Here is a 16,790-nt window from a genome sequence, read left to right as displayed (position 1 = left end):
CTACCCTCTGATGTTGAACAAATTTGTGTAAACAACCCTATTGAACCCACCCCAGGCCCCAAAGATTCATAATTATTGAGGAAAGTGAATATATTCAGGATCAATAATGAATGTGTAGGTCACTCATTTCATGTTTTTTTCTCCTAAGGAAGATTCACCCTGAGTAACATCTATACCAATCTTCCTCTATTTTATATGTGGGTTGCCATCACAGCATGGCTGCTGAAGAGTGGTGTAGGTTCGCACTGGAGGACTGAACCTAGGCTGAAGTAGAGCTTGCCAAATTTAACCACTGGACCACAAGGCTGGCCCCCCTGTCATTCAGTTCTTCTTGACTTTAGGTCAATACAAAGATGTCCAGCAGGAAATAGGTGCTTGGACTGTGGGACTTTAAATCACATATTCAAGGAAGCACAAGCATCCCCTCCCATGTGAGATCAGAGACCAATATCCATCATCAGTATGATGTGGCAGAAACTTGGCTCCAGACAAATTCTTCCACCTTAGCTTCTATGTTCCAGGAAGTCTCAGCCCCTCTCTGGCATGGCCAGTGGTTAGAATCTAGCCACAATATTGAGCTGCTCATCCGGACAGTATCTGTGGCCTTAGCATTCTACAAGACTGTCTTAAGCCATTACCGTGGAGATTTCCAGGAGGTCAAATTGTAAGTAATAAACCCTAGACGAGTAAACCCTTACCTCCCACAGATTGGGGAGATTCTATTTTTCACACTGGCTACCACACTTTCCTTACTTAGATAATTTCAGATAAGATTTGTAGTTTTCTTTGTGGCCATATTTTCTTCTCCATACTTATTGCCAAAACTTTTGTGTAGTTTTGATCATTTTAAAGCTCTACTATTTCTGAGGACTCCAAATAGTTATTTATTACCCACTGGATTCAATTGAAATTATTGTGTGTTTTTTGTAGTGGAAAGAATATGGACAACTAAAGATAAGGAGATCCCTTTTATGAGTCTTAGTACTGTCACTTGCATATCACGTTACTCTAAATAAATAATTTTCCCTTCCAGATTTTAGTTTCTTCCTCTCAAATTGAGTGAGGAAGATTCAGTATGTAAGGCACTTCTAATTTCTACGTAGAAAGGTAAAGAATCAGTAGATAAAGTGGTCCATATTGTTACTGCTCTTCAATATTTCTAATTCTCTTTCCCATCTGGGCACGTCAGAGGACTGAAGCTTCTAGTCACTTTGACGTGTGACATAGCCAGATGACTTCATTGACTAATGAACTGTGATCTGAATTATGAATGTCATTTCTAGATGAAAGCAGTTAAGATATCTTGCCATGCCACTGTGATCTTATGAGTTCATTACATGGATTCATACAGTGGTGCCCCAGATCAAAGCAACCTAAAATAATAAGCCCACATAGGGGATAGCATCTATAGCGGGTTGCCCTACTCACAGTGAACATTATGTAAATGAGAAATGAGTGAACATTATGTATTTTAAGCAACTAACTTGTTTGATATCACAGCATAACTTATAAAAGATTTTAAAAAATCAATGTAGCTAGACAAGAACCCAGAAGGATAGTTATATAGGCAGATAGAACAATAGAAGGTAACACTTATTCAGCACATATGATTATGCCAGGTACCACTCTAAGAGTTTTACCTAAATTGTCTATTTACCCCATCCATTTAAAAAGGTGAATTTATGATTCCTGTCTTACGCCGCTGATAACAAGAAGGTTTAAGTAATTTCCCCAAGTTCACAGATTACAAAATAAATTGACAGGACCCATATTCTGAAAACAGAGTTCTTGCTTTTAGCCACTGATGAGTAGATAGCTAAATAGAGAGGGATTTCTCTAAGCACATTTCAAATAACATATTTGAGTGGTACAGAAAAGGAATTTTCTGTTTAAGAGGGAAGTTTCTCACTTGTAACATGGCTTGGGTTTGGCCAAAAGTAAATCATCAATGTATCGTATTTTTCAATTCCAAGTAGCTCGTCTATTACATGTTAAAACTACTATGTGAGAAGATATAATAATTTCCTGAAAGTTAAGTAATAACTTAGTAAAATAAATACATAGTGAATAATGTTCTTGACTGATTGCATGATGTTTCAATCTGTCCTCCAACAATTATCTGTTAACACTCATTAAAACACTGGCAGCTGACAAAGCCTTAGGGAATTTAACCAAATCTACTAACCTGAAATAACAATCCAAGAACACTTCAAGTGAAAGTCAAATCTGGGTGAAAAATATGATATTTATTATTGACTACTTTGCAAATTAATAATTATTTTAAAATTAAAACAAAATTTGGTTTTGGCCTAGAAAATGTAAATCTTTTTAAGCATATACAGTGAAGTACAATATACTGTCACCTTAACAGAAATTGTGCTACTTGAATTCAGTGGTAACATTATATCAGAACTCACAGTGGAATAATCTTCTACTAAATTAAATAGAAAAACAAGAAACAATGCTTGTAGACAAATTATCTTCTTATGTTTCAACATAAGAGTATAATAAGCCCAATGAAAAGATTAAAAAAAAAAGAAGAGAAGAAAGATAACTTTGGTAAATTTCACTGCAGGTACTAAAGCTATTTTGAAATATTGTGCATAAGTAATATAAAGGAAATTTGGCAATGTATCAATATTTGTCATCTCCATGAAATCAAATGCAGAAATTAAAGTTTATTCTAGGGCATCAAAATGACAGCAATGACAGATGCAATAGAATGATAAAGATGTAACCAATAATTAATGAAGACACTATTAACAGTGATAAAGAAGGTATATGATGACATAGTCTGTGTTGTAAGTTCTAACATATAACCAGTTGTATTGTCTACAGGAATCACATACAAAGCTGGGAGTGCTCAGAAGTCACAGTCTTTTGAAGAGTTGATAGCTTAGATAAGTTATACTCTGGATTAGATTTGGTCCGATGCAAAAGGATGTCTCATCACTGAATCCACTTCTGCAGCCTTTGCTTCCCTGATTAGCAGAACAGCTGTTGTCAAGCACACAGGCAGACACACACATGTACACACACGACACAAAGATAGGCTTCTGAAATGACTTGATAGAAAACCTAGAAATCTTTCAAATAATCTAAATATACACAAGTAGTCATCATGAGAAACACTTTATTGGCTTCTAAATTTACTTCCTTGTATTAACGTGAAGCAGATTAGTGTAAGAATTTAATCTAGTGGAAATCTACCTCATAAAGCATAATCTGTAAACAGGAATATTGATTAAGAAAAGGTTATCCTATTTCTAGATAGAATAAAATTAAAAGTACAGAGGGACCAAAGTCAATTGAAAATTTTCATGTTTTTCAATGGAATACCTTTGAATATTTGGGAATCATGGAGATGTTTTTATCAGGGAAAATTACGAACATGAGTATTTGAGATTTCTCATCACCGTCTTGTGTAAAAACTATGGAGCAAACATAAAGACAAAGTAGAACAGAAGATAAATGAAAATACAGACAGGCAAGGGGACTTGATGGGTAAATTCAATTATCTTTGTTAAAAATAGACTATTTAGCATGTATATTTTCTTCCTCTTCTCAAAAAGGTACTTGGAAATAATTTTTAAAAAATTTTAGCATCCCTGGGACATAAGAGAGGTTGTCTCAATACAGCGGAATTTTGAGGAATTTCTGGGAGATATGAAGCAGACGGGAACAGATGGAGGGCAAAGCTGATCAGTGCAGAATAGCCTTTGATTCAAAGCAGGCAAAAGGGGAAAACCTGGAAGAATAAGTGAGCAGGTTTTCTAAACTGAGCCCTGAAAACCATCAAAGCTCAGAACAGAAGGGACTGGATACAAAGCAACCTGGGTAATAAGGTAGAAAGTGAAGGGATTCAGATTCTGAGCTAGTCATTCCCACACAAGTCGACTGGTACAATCCGAGTTGCCAGGGACTATTAAAAATGAACTGAGGGATATGGCACTGAAATCTGTCAATGTTGGCAGCAGAGACAAAGAGAAGAAGGGATTTACCACAGCAAACATTTGGGTGCCATTAACAAAACTTGGAAGAAAAAAATGATTTAACATATTTGGAAAACATCCTGAATGATGTGATATTTTCTTTCTTATTGAATCCCCAGAACTAAGACTATAACTGGACTCAAACAACTCTAACACCTCAGAGTTTGGAAGATTGTGCCGCCCGGGGAATAGACAAGGAGATGAAATACAGGACTTTTAAGGTTTCCTCCAGGGACCAATACACTGAATAGTTAACCATAGGCTATACACTCAGGCTTCATTTGGTGTGAAAAGCAATTTAAAAGGGATCATGCCATTTAAGGGAATTCATAGCCAAATTCCTGGTTGAAGAAGTCTACCATCTACTGGAAGGCTTCTAAACAGACCCAAACTCTCATGTCAAACACCTCACTCAACCAACACACACATAAAAATCCCACCGGACAAAGCCCCTGACAATTCATTAATGTGGGATTAGATAAACAGGATGGATGTGGAAGTGATCTTTTTCACAAATTTGTCCTTGGGTGGATGATGAAATAGGAAAAACATCGGTTTATTCATTTTAGTTTTTTGAAAAGTTAATGAGCTTTTAAAAAGGACATGTAAAAGCTTAACACAGCGTATAACCCCAGTAATGTTTATTAACTTCTTTTTCATTAAGTCATAGAAGGCAGACTGATAATAATTTAGGCCTGCATAACTGAAGAGATGGTCAGATTGATCAGTCATATGAGAAGAAAGCACTTGCTTTGGAAGATAAACACTGGGACACTGACCAATAGGGGTGGGATCCCCTTATTGAACATTCTGTTCATTTTGATGATATCCTTTAGAATTAGTGTGCCGTTTTTGCTTTCTTGGAACAAACACATTTGACAGAAACACAAAATAATGTCAGAATGTATGGTCCAGGATGTGGAATTAACCTTCTAACTGATAACCTTCTAATTAATAGCTCCAAGTGTCCTAGAGAAAAATGTCAGGAAAATGAGAGGCTCCTGCCTTAGGGACAAGAGTGTGACATCAGCACACTAGATGTTTACTGCAACAGATTTGCTCACTTTGTCACCAGTAATTAATGGGTTTAGTAGTAGTTATTAATTTCCTTATATTAAGCATGTTCTATTTATTTTCCTCTGAAAGGGTTTAGGGAGATAGAAATAAGATTTCTTCTCTATTTTTTTCAGCTTACACAGGGACCAATTGTAATAGAAAATGTATTCCTCAGAATACTGAGCAGTGACATGATTCATGAAGGATGCTGAACAATCCATCATTCTATATCAATCTAGACATTCTTTTTCTAAAAATGACAGATTTGAAAAAATAATCAGACATACGAGGAGGAACAGAAAATTTTCAAAATAGGTATAAAATGAGTGTATTAATTAGGACAACCAGCTATTGATAAAAAAGCTGAATGCAGAAAACAGATAGGACTTTGTAATAAAAACAACTTTAAACACTTTTTTTCATGAAGGAATCAATAAATAAGCTTGGCAAGAAAGAAAATCTTGGGAAGCAAAAGGTATGGTGGTCAAAATAATGGAGAAAAAGTCAACAGAGAAACTGAGTGGATAATATGGAATACTGACTGTGATTTGGAAGGTAAACATTAGATATTCCACTGGAATGCAGAACAAACATGCAAAGAAGAGATTAAAATACTGAGTGCTAAGACATGACACATGGGATCTAGAACATCCAAATCCATAGAATAATAGTTCCAGGAGCACAAAATTGGGTGGATAAGGAGGTATAAAAAATTCAAACTAATGGTGAAAACTGAAATAAAGAAATGGTTAATCTTTAATACCCAAAAGGCTACTGAATAATGAACAGTATTGAAAAGAAAACAAAACAAAACATTACTCAGTGAAAGTCATATATTCTAAGGCTAAATAGGAAGCCTGTGAGCTACCTAATTCAGGGAGATGGTTACAGAGGAAAGAGAATCAGATTAGTGTTAGAAAGCTCCTCCAGAACATTAAGCTATCACAAGGTCTTTAATGGAAAAGTATTGTAACGTTTAGACTCCACCTTGGAGCAAATGGGGCAGAGTGTAGAACGGATCTTTTCAGATAGGCAAAGATCAAAATATATATGATCTATAATTACAGTTTTGTCTGTTTTGCGTTGTAACTATTTATTCTGGTAGAACTTTGGAATGATTCTCAAATGCCATTTGGTTTTTATTAATACGCCTTCTAACCAGGGGATGACAAGGCTCTTTTTAAGCAACTTTGTGTATTTTTCTCCATGACCAGTGGCCTCACCTTCTGTGTGACCCTTCCTTTACAGTCTGATCCCTGCCCACTCTGGAATTTGGTATCCAGAACTACGCCCAGGGGCTGAGCAGCTTTCTCAGCCTGCTTTGTGCATGTTGACGTGTGCGGGCACTAGAGTCTTTTATTGTCATTTAGTACAGGGTGGTGATGCTTATGACAGTACAAACAACCTTAAATCAATTAGCTTCTTAACTATTTGAGTTAAGTGAATTCCATGTGTTAAATAGCTGTAAGTACAAGACTGTAATGCATAGTTCATTTCCTGCATAATTCTTGTATCTGCTTTATTATTATTATTTTGGTTTTTGTTCCCAGACCCTGCCCCCTCTCTTTCTCCTTCTTTATCTAATGTGGTCAATGTGAATTTATTAGGCTTTGGTAGGAGAGTTACACCTTTGGCCTCTTTGCCATGAGCTATTTTTGTCTAATTGATGGGATTTAATGTTACTGCTTTAATTCATTCATACAATTTAGTAATGAATTCTTTGATTTGACCTTTCACACAATTTTAAATTTGCATTGGCCTTTGTAGTTCTCCTTAGTTTATTTTCTCTTCTTTGAGAGTTGAGAACAATTAGTCTTTTCTAACCCTGCAAGTGTCTGCATTTCTAGCCTCTCTTTGTTCTTTTCCCATTCTTCTTCAAATTTGCTATATATTTTATCTTGCAGGCATTTCTTTTTTTAAAATAGTACTTAATCTGTTGAAACCATTGGTCACTCATATATCCATACTGAGATTATGTTTTCTAACATCTTCTATAAATAAAAGTTCAGTAGAATATTAACACATTCCACCTGATCACAAGGACAGTTGTACCAACTGTCCTGTCACTGTATAATATTTATCATGCTCCTTCTAGACTTCAGTATTAATTTCATCTAACCCTTTAAATCAACTGACTCTTTAACCATTGCTGTGTTTCTGTGTTTTGCTTTTGTCACAGTAGCACCTACTTCAAGCATCATTTTTACAAATCAGTCTGCTGCAGTAACAAATAAACCTAAACCTTCATGACATCATATGGCCAAAATTGTATTCTTAGTCATACTTCCTGTCATGCAGGCTCTGCTCATCTTAGATAACCAGGTAGCAGCAGAGTTTCCACTTTGACACATGCACCTGTATTCTCCAAAGAAGGAAAAGGGAATTTGGTGAGACATATGCTGGCTCTCAAAACTTCTGAGAGAGAAATATCGCTTATGCTCTCTTTTCATTGATCTGGTGAAGTCTCATGATCTGACTGACACTGTTGAAAGGTAATAGAGAAATACAATTTTAGTACATGGTAGGCACTATGCTAGCATTTGGGTCCAAGGGAGCAAATCAAACAGAAAAAGTTCTTATTTTTTTGCAGGGACAGATCAATCTTCCTCATTGTTTTTCCTCCCCAAAGTCTCCCAGTTCATGGTGTATATCCTGGTTGTAAGTTCTTCTGTTTCTTCAATGTGTGCTGCCACCACAGCATGACAACCGACAGACGGGTGGTGTGGCTCCACGACCCAGAAATGAACCCGGGTGGCCAAAGTGCTGAGAGCACCAAACTTTATCCATTAGGCCCTCAAGGCTGGCCCCAGAAAATGTTCTTAACATATTTGAAATTTTATCTTTTATTTAAATGAAGTAAATTGGGTTTGCTTTTGATTTTTAATGGGATAATTTTAGAAATTTTTAAGGAAATTTCTATTTTGCTTCCTTTATTTAAAACTTTTATCTTTTAAAACAATTTCTCCTAGGTTTAATGCATCATAGAGAATTCAGTTGTTCATTTGCCTAATTTTTAAAAGTGTATTATCTAACAAGATATCACAATTTTAACAGCGAAAACCAGCACACATTTATTATCTCACATTTATTAGCTCAAAATTTCTGGGGATCAGGAGTCTGGGCTCCTCAGAGTCTTAAAAGGCTGCAATCAGGTACAGGCTGAGCTGTGGTATCATTAGAGGCTTGAAAGGGGAAAAAAAACTGCTTCCAAGCTCCCTCAAGCTGTCGGCAGAATTGATCTCCTTGCTACCATGGAACTGAGGGGTCTGTTTTTTGCTAGCTTTCACTGGCCGCTGCTGTCAGCTCCTAGAGGCCACCAGCAGTTCCACGTCTCATGGCCCTTTCTGCAGGCCCTCTCAGAACATGGTGGTGGAATTCTTTAGAGCCAACAAGGGAGACTCTCTTCTCAGAGGGTCCAGTTCCTCTTCTAACGTTTTTCGATTAAGTCAGACTCAACTAGGATATTTTGATTAACATAAAATCAATTGATTTGGGATCTTAATTACATCTTCAAAGCAATGCCATCTTTCCCATATTCTGTTGGCCAGAAGAAAGTCACAGACCCTGTCCACTCTCAGGGGGCGGGGATTATTCAGATGGTGAATACCAGGAAGTCAGGGTCATGGGTAGTCAAGGTAGAGTGTGTTCACTACAGGAAGATTGCTATTGTATTCCTCATGTCCAATTATATAATCTAATTTGATCACATTTGTGAAATAATGTTACCTATTAAGTAGCCCTTATATTTTCCTAATCATTTCTTATTGTCCTTTTTTAAACTGTTAAAAGTTTCCCAATAAATGCATCTTTTAATTTCTTCTATTATTTCTAAACATTTATCTTTTATATACCATTTATTGTTTTGTATAATAGAATTGCTTAATTTTATTATAATTCTCAATTAATGAGTTGTAATTTTGTATCAGGCACTCTGTTAAGCACTTAAATATGTTATCTTATTAATTAATTATAATATATCCAATTTACATATAACTGTAAAGGTTTCCTAAAAACATCTAGTGTGTAAGTGATAAATTACACTGGCCAATTTATGTCTATTTATTTAACAAGGCAATTATTTTATGTGCTATATATTTGATCCATTAAGTTAACAATAGCTTCAATGTCAATTAAAATATATTTATAAAAAGTGACCTCCATTTAGTCACATAAACTAATGGTTTATTAGGATGGTTGTATTTTAATACCTATCTTCTCTTTTGCATTCCCTATAGCAGCTTTATAAATTAATTTTCCTTTAAATTTTCTGTGCTATTTTGAAAAATTCTGTATAAATTTATTTTGTGACCTAACTCAATCTGAATGTCTTTTTATTTCAAAAAGCAAGGTTAGATTATTTAAATTATTATTACTTCTCTTTGGTATAGTTTATGTGCTGAAATAGTTTTTTATTTGTTTCAATGCTGCCATTCTGTTTCCTTGACATACTTCATTTTATTATGAGAATTGTGTTTTCCCTGTTTATTTTAACCTAGATTTGAAAATTTATGTAACATTTCCAGTATTGCTACTGGTTCTGCTTATGTCAAATTTATTTGGGCATACATCTTTTAATTATAGGAGATGAAAGCTAAAGTGCATTTTTCCATAATCTATTTTATATGAATTTTAAAATCTTATGCTCTCGTGTGATCCCCTCCTTTTGTGTGTTGGCTCAGTCTAATGATTTACTTCTAACAAAAAGAATAAGACAAAAAGTAATGGGATAAGGCTCGATTACAAAAGATTGTGATTTCCATCTTGATGATGCCATTTCTGGTTTCTACTTGTTCATTCTGATGAAGCCAACAGCCATGTGGTGAGCTGCCCCATGGAGAGGCACAGGTGGCAGGTAAATGAAGGCAGCTTCAGGCCAACAGCCGTGAGGAACTGAGAGTCTCTGTTCCAGAGCTCCTCCAGGTGGCTGAGTGATTATGGTGCTGCTCCACTTCAGAGGCCCAGGGTTCTGCTGGTTGGAATCCTGGGCCTGGACCTACTCACTGCTCATCAAGCCATGCTATGGTGACATCCCACATCGAAGAACTGGAAGAACTTACAGCTGTGATGTACAACTATGTACTGGGGCTTTGGGGAGAGAAAAAAAGAGGATGATTGGCAATAGGTGATAGCTCAGGGCCAGTCTTCCTCACCAAAAAAAGCATCCTTAAAAAAAATAATAAACACAGCTCCTCAGTGCAAGAACCCATGAAGAACTGAGTCCTTCCAACAACCACAGGAGTGAACTTGGAAGTGAATGGTCCCCAGGTGAAACCCAGCAGACACTGCAGCCTTGTGAGAGACCTTGAGATGAAGAAATCAGTTTAGTCATCCTGAAATTTCTGAGTCATAGAAACAGAATGAAAATAAATGTATGTTGTCCTAACCCGTTAAATTTGGGGATAATTTGTTAAACAGTGATAGATAAGCAATACAAATTTTTACATGATTGTTTTCCTCCAAGTATGTCAAAAATATATTATCTTGTATTAGTTGTTTCCAACAGTATGCATCTCTCAGTCTGTCTATGGAACAATCTTCAAACTGAGGCAGTTGAATAAAAAAACTAATATCTTAAGTGCTTCAGTGAACAAGCCTCATCTTTTTCCAAAGAAAAGACATTTAAATAAATTAATTAAATTTAAATAATTACACATGGATTGGGGAATATTTTATTTTAATATTTTAATAAAAAATTTTACATATATACCACCTATGAAATACTTTCTAGTTTTGAGTTAAATTATAAATAAAGTAACAAAAATTGATTCAGAAGCATGAAATGCTTAAAATACAAAAAACAAAATTAATTTGAATTACATAATTAAATTTGATTTATTGCAAGTAGATGAAGAATATTTAAAAATAACAAATTATTTAAGTAAGTCAAGTAGACACATATCTACTTTGAGATCCAGGGAGTACTCAATAAATAATAACAAGGAAATATTCTTTAATCTGATGTTATTAAGCCCAGTGTTTTCTTATAGAATAGAAGTGTGCATTTAAATTTTACCCTAGATTCACTCATTGAAACTGGTTTACTATATCAAGAATTCCCTGAGCCCTGCTTAGGTTTATTTCATGCTATAAAACACTTGGGCTGATTTCATTTGACATTTAATTCTGTGCAAGCTCTAACAGCTCAGTAACTCACATGAAAAGTGCAATCGCAAACATCCAGGGAGTGGAATTCGCCGCGATTCATACGAACAAATATTGTATGCCACTAACAATGTGGGAACATTGCCAAAACAATACAGCTGATGAATGGTTTTATTTTCTGTCTCCTATGAACTGCCTCCTAGAAGGATTACTGGCAACACTCACATTTTTACACTCTTGGTGCATATTGTTTTATACGGTTCAAGAACTAGTAACAGTAGAGAAATAAGAAAGGTACAACCTGGCATGACTATTACAAAGCACTGCCTGTGAAATTTTAGCGAAGACTTTATATGTGATCATATTCAGAAGTAAAAACTATGGGAAACTATTTTTTACTTAATATAAATCCATGTAGAAAATACTATTTGACACATTTATATAAACATTTCACATATTTATTTGTCAATACATGAAATAAATACTACGTATAATATGAACACATATTTATGCTTTTTGAGGTTTTCTTAAACTTAGCAATATGTATGGAGAATGTTGAATAATATATTTATTTAACATAATCATATTCAAGTACATTATATACAAAATTTTGCATAACTGCATACATTATACATTTATCCATGTGTTACTTTTTAAAATCATACAGTAATACTCGTGAGTTCCTTCATTTCGGATATATTATTTTTGCTTTAGATGAAGATTTTGGAACATAACATAGAAATAAATTCTACTATACTTTCTTCCAAAATGTTTAATATAATTAAAGTTTAAAAAACGTATTTCTGACAAAATATGGCTTTGATAAATCATCATGAGAAAATATACAATGCTTCATTTTCATATAACACCATATCAGTGTGTTATAAATATATCTAGATTAGCCATGAGTATGGATCCTTTATTTTAAGATGATGCCATATATACTATTACACAGGATGAGTTGCAGGATGATTGGAAATGAGGGGAAAAGATATAATCATGTAAATGGTTAAAAACTGAAAATCTAATAATAGAGAAGCACATCATGTTCATAAACTATAACATACATCAAATTTTATATTATAAATTGAAATATGTATATCATTACATTTCTTTCTCTGTGATTTCTTCTCATGAGTTGAAGGTTCAGAAAAATATTTTTACCTCAGAGTGCTCACAATAATTTGTATTCTTCCCCTACACCCAATACTTGGCTAAAATTAGAGATTGAGCAATTTTTGAGGGTCAATGTAGATCTGAGATTCTTTCTACAGAAGGAAAATATTGTTAAAATGGATCAAACTTACTAAACATTAAAATCATAGGATTTTTTTAAAGTTTCCTCAAGAAATCTCAGTGCTCCAGAGCTTTCATACTTAACCCTAATATCCTTTCAATCCAATTATCTATTAAAATAGTATCTTTTATAGTTAGATTTTATGCTTTGTCTTAAATTAATTTGTGAATTCCAGACTACATTGGATAGATGCCAGTCATTATTTTGGGGGAATGGCAAGGTATATATAATTCCCAATAGGTTTTTTCCCCCATAGTTTTGTCATTTTTTTTTTAAAGATTTTATTTTTTTCCTTTTTCTCCCCAAAGCCCCCCAGTATATAGTTGTATATTCTTCGTTGTGGGTCCTTCTAGTAGTGGCATGTGGGACGCTGCCTCCGCGTGGTTTGATGAGCAGTGCCATGTCCACTCCCAGGCTTTGAACCAACGAAACACTGGGCCGCCTGCAGCAGAGCACATGAACTTAACCACTCCGCCACGGGGCCAGACCCCAGTTTTGTCATTTTTTGAAGCACTTGCTCAGTTCTTGGGAATTGGCACAATTGTTGAAAGGAGTAGAAAATAGCCAGGGTTTTGACTTTTACTATTACAATATAAAGTTGGGGGACTCCCCCATGAGGTAGTGGTAAAGTTCAGTGTTCCCCGATTCAGCCGCCCAGGTTCCCAGGTTCGATTCCTGCGCATGGACACATACCACTCATCAGCAGTCATGCCGTGGCGGCCACCCACTTTCAAAACAGAGGGAGATTGGCACAGATGTTATGTCAGAGTGAATTTTCCTCAACCACAACAAAAAAAGGCGGCATTATCCCTCTCTTCTTGAAAATCACGCCAGAGCAATGAGAATGGGAAACATAAACACAGATCTGTTTTAGCAAAACCTTTGTCTCTTAAGACTGAATTTTCAAACTTCAACATAAGTGAAAAGACTGCAGAGGCGTAGACAGTGAGCCATAGCACACATAAAAAGAAGCAAAGAAAGGAGCATTGAGGAGCCAAGTAAAGGTCTGGAGGTCTGCCTGAAGAGTGTTGTTCCTGCTGCAAAAACAGTAAGTGCAGCCTAGAGAGTCATTTTTCTTGTGTGGCTGGGCTAAAAGAAATTTGGAACAACAGCAGGTGGCCAAAACTTAGTGTAAATTTGTAAGCCAAACATTAGTGGTGATCCACACTAAGTGCTCAGTGAGGACGGAGCTCCCCTGGGAGCAGGTACAAATATCTGCACTGTGGTTAAGGGCTGGGCCTGGAGTCAGTTGCAAGGGTGTGTGTAAGGTGTGTCCTCTAGCCCATAGAAGAAAACTTTATTTATTTATTTATTTATTTATTTATTTATTTATCTATCTATCTATTTATTTTATTTTATGAGGAAGATTAGCCCTGAGCTAACATCTGCCACAAATCCTTCTCTTTTCGCTGAGGAAGACTGGCTCTGAGCTAACATCTGTGCTCATCTTCCTCTACTTCATGTGGGATGCCTGCCACAGCATGGCTTGACAAGCAGTATATAGGTCCACACCCAGGATTCAAACCAAGGAACCCAGCACTGCTGAAGTGGAATGTGGGAAATTAACCACTGTGCCCCAGGACAAAACATTTTGATGGCACAACACAAACATTCTGATATGGGTGGCTATATCAGCGTCCCACAAAATAAATTCTAAGAAAAAAATAAAACTACCATTAAATCATATAATACATTGCGAATATAATCAGTTATAAATTACTATGTACCTAACATGTGAAGTAAATAAAGGAGTAATTGACATTTACACAATGCAGATTGCAAATACCACCACAGTTTATTGATAGGTCAGTCAAGCCTGAATAAATACTTTACATATAAATAGAGATCATTTGAACAACAAATGCAACAAGCTTGAGTATTTTAGGCATACATAAAATACTGAATGAAACAAATACAGTACAAGGAGTATTAATCCCAAAACATGGAAAATTTTAAGCAAAGTTGATCATATGTAGCCTGCAAAAAATTTCTCATGTGTTTCCAGAATCTATATGTTTACAAAGCAATTGAAAAGTAAATAGCAGAAAGGCAAACAAAGAATTATCATCCATAAATTATAAGTAACTTCTGCAAACTAATAAAAATAAATCAGTCTGATTGGAAATGCATAGAAAAAATTTTAAAATCTTGAAAATAACAAGTTTTATCAGATAAACATGAAAGATAATTCTTATGCACTGCTGGGGAGGTGGAATTTAACTTCAAGAAAATAGTCTGGCACTATTTTTTACAGCTAAACATTTGCATGTTCTTCAACACAATAATTCTGTGTTATGGAATTACTTAAGAGCTCTTTTGTACATAAGTACCAAGAGACTTTTATAAGAATATTCATAACACCATTGCGAGTAATAGAGACAACACCACTGATTTCTATTAAAAAAAGAATGGATATGATAATCTTGGTTTATGCATATATATATAACACTGAATAACTCTAGAAACAAAATTTTTACATGTGGGTATCCAGTTTTCCCAACTTCATTTATTGAAGAGACTGTCTTTGCCCCATCGTGTGCTCTTGGCACCCCTGTCAAAGATCAGCTAACCTCATATGCATGGGTTTATTTCTAGGCTCTCTATTCTGTCCCACTAGTCTATAATGTCTGTCTTTATCTAAGTACTGTATGGTTTTAATTATTCTAGCTTTGTAATATATTTTCAAATCAGGAATTGTGATGCCTCCAGCTTTCTTATTTTTTCTCAAGATTGCTTTGACTGTTCTTGGTCTTTTGTAGGTCTGCAAATGTAGCCGCCCCTGATGCAGGAAGGGTTAATAATCACTGGAAAAGGCTTGCCAGCAAACTGTGACCCGGAGGTGAGAAGCTGGTTAGCCAATGATGGGTAAGACCTCCAGGGGGAGGCAACCTAAGCCAGGCACCGGTTGCCCAGTGGCACAGATGGAGACACGATATCATGAGCAGGAGGGGCCATTGCCTAGGAGGGCTTGCATGCTCCAAGATAAAATATACAAGCACAGCAATAACATGATAATATCAAAACAGAGGCCGAGGAAGGGCTCCTTGAGACATCACTAAGAATTCTTGGCATTCGCTAATTACATTGTCCACAACACCTGTGTATGTTTAACAGATATAAGCTATGTATATATTGAAACGATGGTTATAATAAACTCAGAGTGGCCATCAGCCCTCTCCGCATCTATCCTGATGTGTACATTGGATTGCGACACCGACAGCAAAGATTTTAGAATTGCCTTTTCTATTTCTATAAAGAATGCCATTGGAATTTTGATGGTGATAGCACTGAATGTGTAGATTGCTTTGGGTAGTATAGACATTTTGACAGTATTAATTCTTTGAATTCATTAACATGAGATACCTTTCCATGTATTTGTGGCTTCTTCAATTTCTTTCATCATTAACTTATCATTTTCAGTGTACATATTTTTCACCTCCTTGGTTAAATTTATTCCTAAGTATTTCATTATTTTTGATGCTATTGTAAATTGGATTTTTAAAAATATCTTTTTCAGATGGCTCATTGTTCGTGTATATAAAAGCAACTGACATTCGTATGTTGATTTTGTGCCCTGCAACTTTAGCGAGTGAACTTATTCTAATAATGTTTTTGTACTAATTTTGTATGGTCCTTAGGGCTTTCCACATGTAAGATCACGTCATCTTCAAACAAATAATTTTACTTCTTCCTTTCCAATTTGGATTCTCTTTATTTCTTTTTCTTGCCTAATTACGCTGGCTAGGCCTTCCCTACTGTACGTCATACACAAACATCAACTCAACATGAATTAAAGATTTAAACATAAACCATGAAACTGTTCAACTAGGAGAAGCAGGGTAAATCTTCTTGACATAAGTCTTGGCAAAGATTATTTGGATATAACACCAAAAGCCCAGAAAACAAAAGCAAAAATAGACAAATGGGAATATATCAAACTGAAAATCTTCTGCAGAGCAAAGGAAACAATCAACAGAATGAAAAAGCAACCTACAAAACAGGAAAAAAGTTTGGAAATCATGTATCTTCCAAAATATACAAGAAACTCCTACAACTCAATAGCCAAAACAAAAAATGTTCAATTAAGAAATAGGCAAAAAACTTGAATAAATATTTCTGCAAAGAAGACAAATGAACAGGTATATGAAAAGATGCTCAATATCACTAATTATCAGGGAAGGGCAAATCAAGAGTAAAATGAGATATCACCTTACACCTGTTAAGATGTTTGTAATAAAAAAATCAAATGATAATGAGTTGGCAAGGTTGTGGAGAAATTATAATCCCCATATACTGCTGATATGAATGTAAAATGGTGCATCAGCTGTGGAAAGCAGCACCGA

The sequence above is a fragment of the Equus przewalskii genome, chromosome 18 (assembly GCF_037783145.1).
Source record: "Equus przewalskii isolate Varuska chromosome 18, EquPr2, whole genome shotgun sequence".
NCBI classification, from domain to species: Eukaryota; Metazoa; Chordata; class Mammalia; order Perissodactyla; family Equidae; genus Equus; species Equus przewalskii.
Note: the sequence above shows the minus strand (reverse complement) of the source record.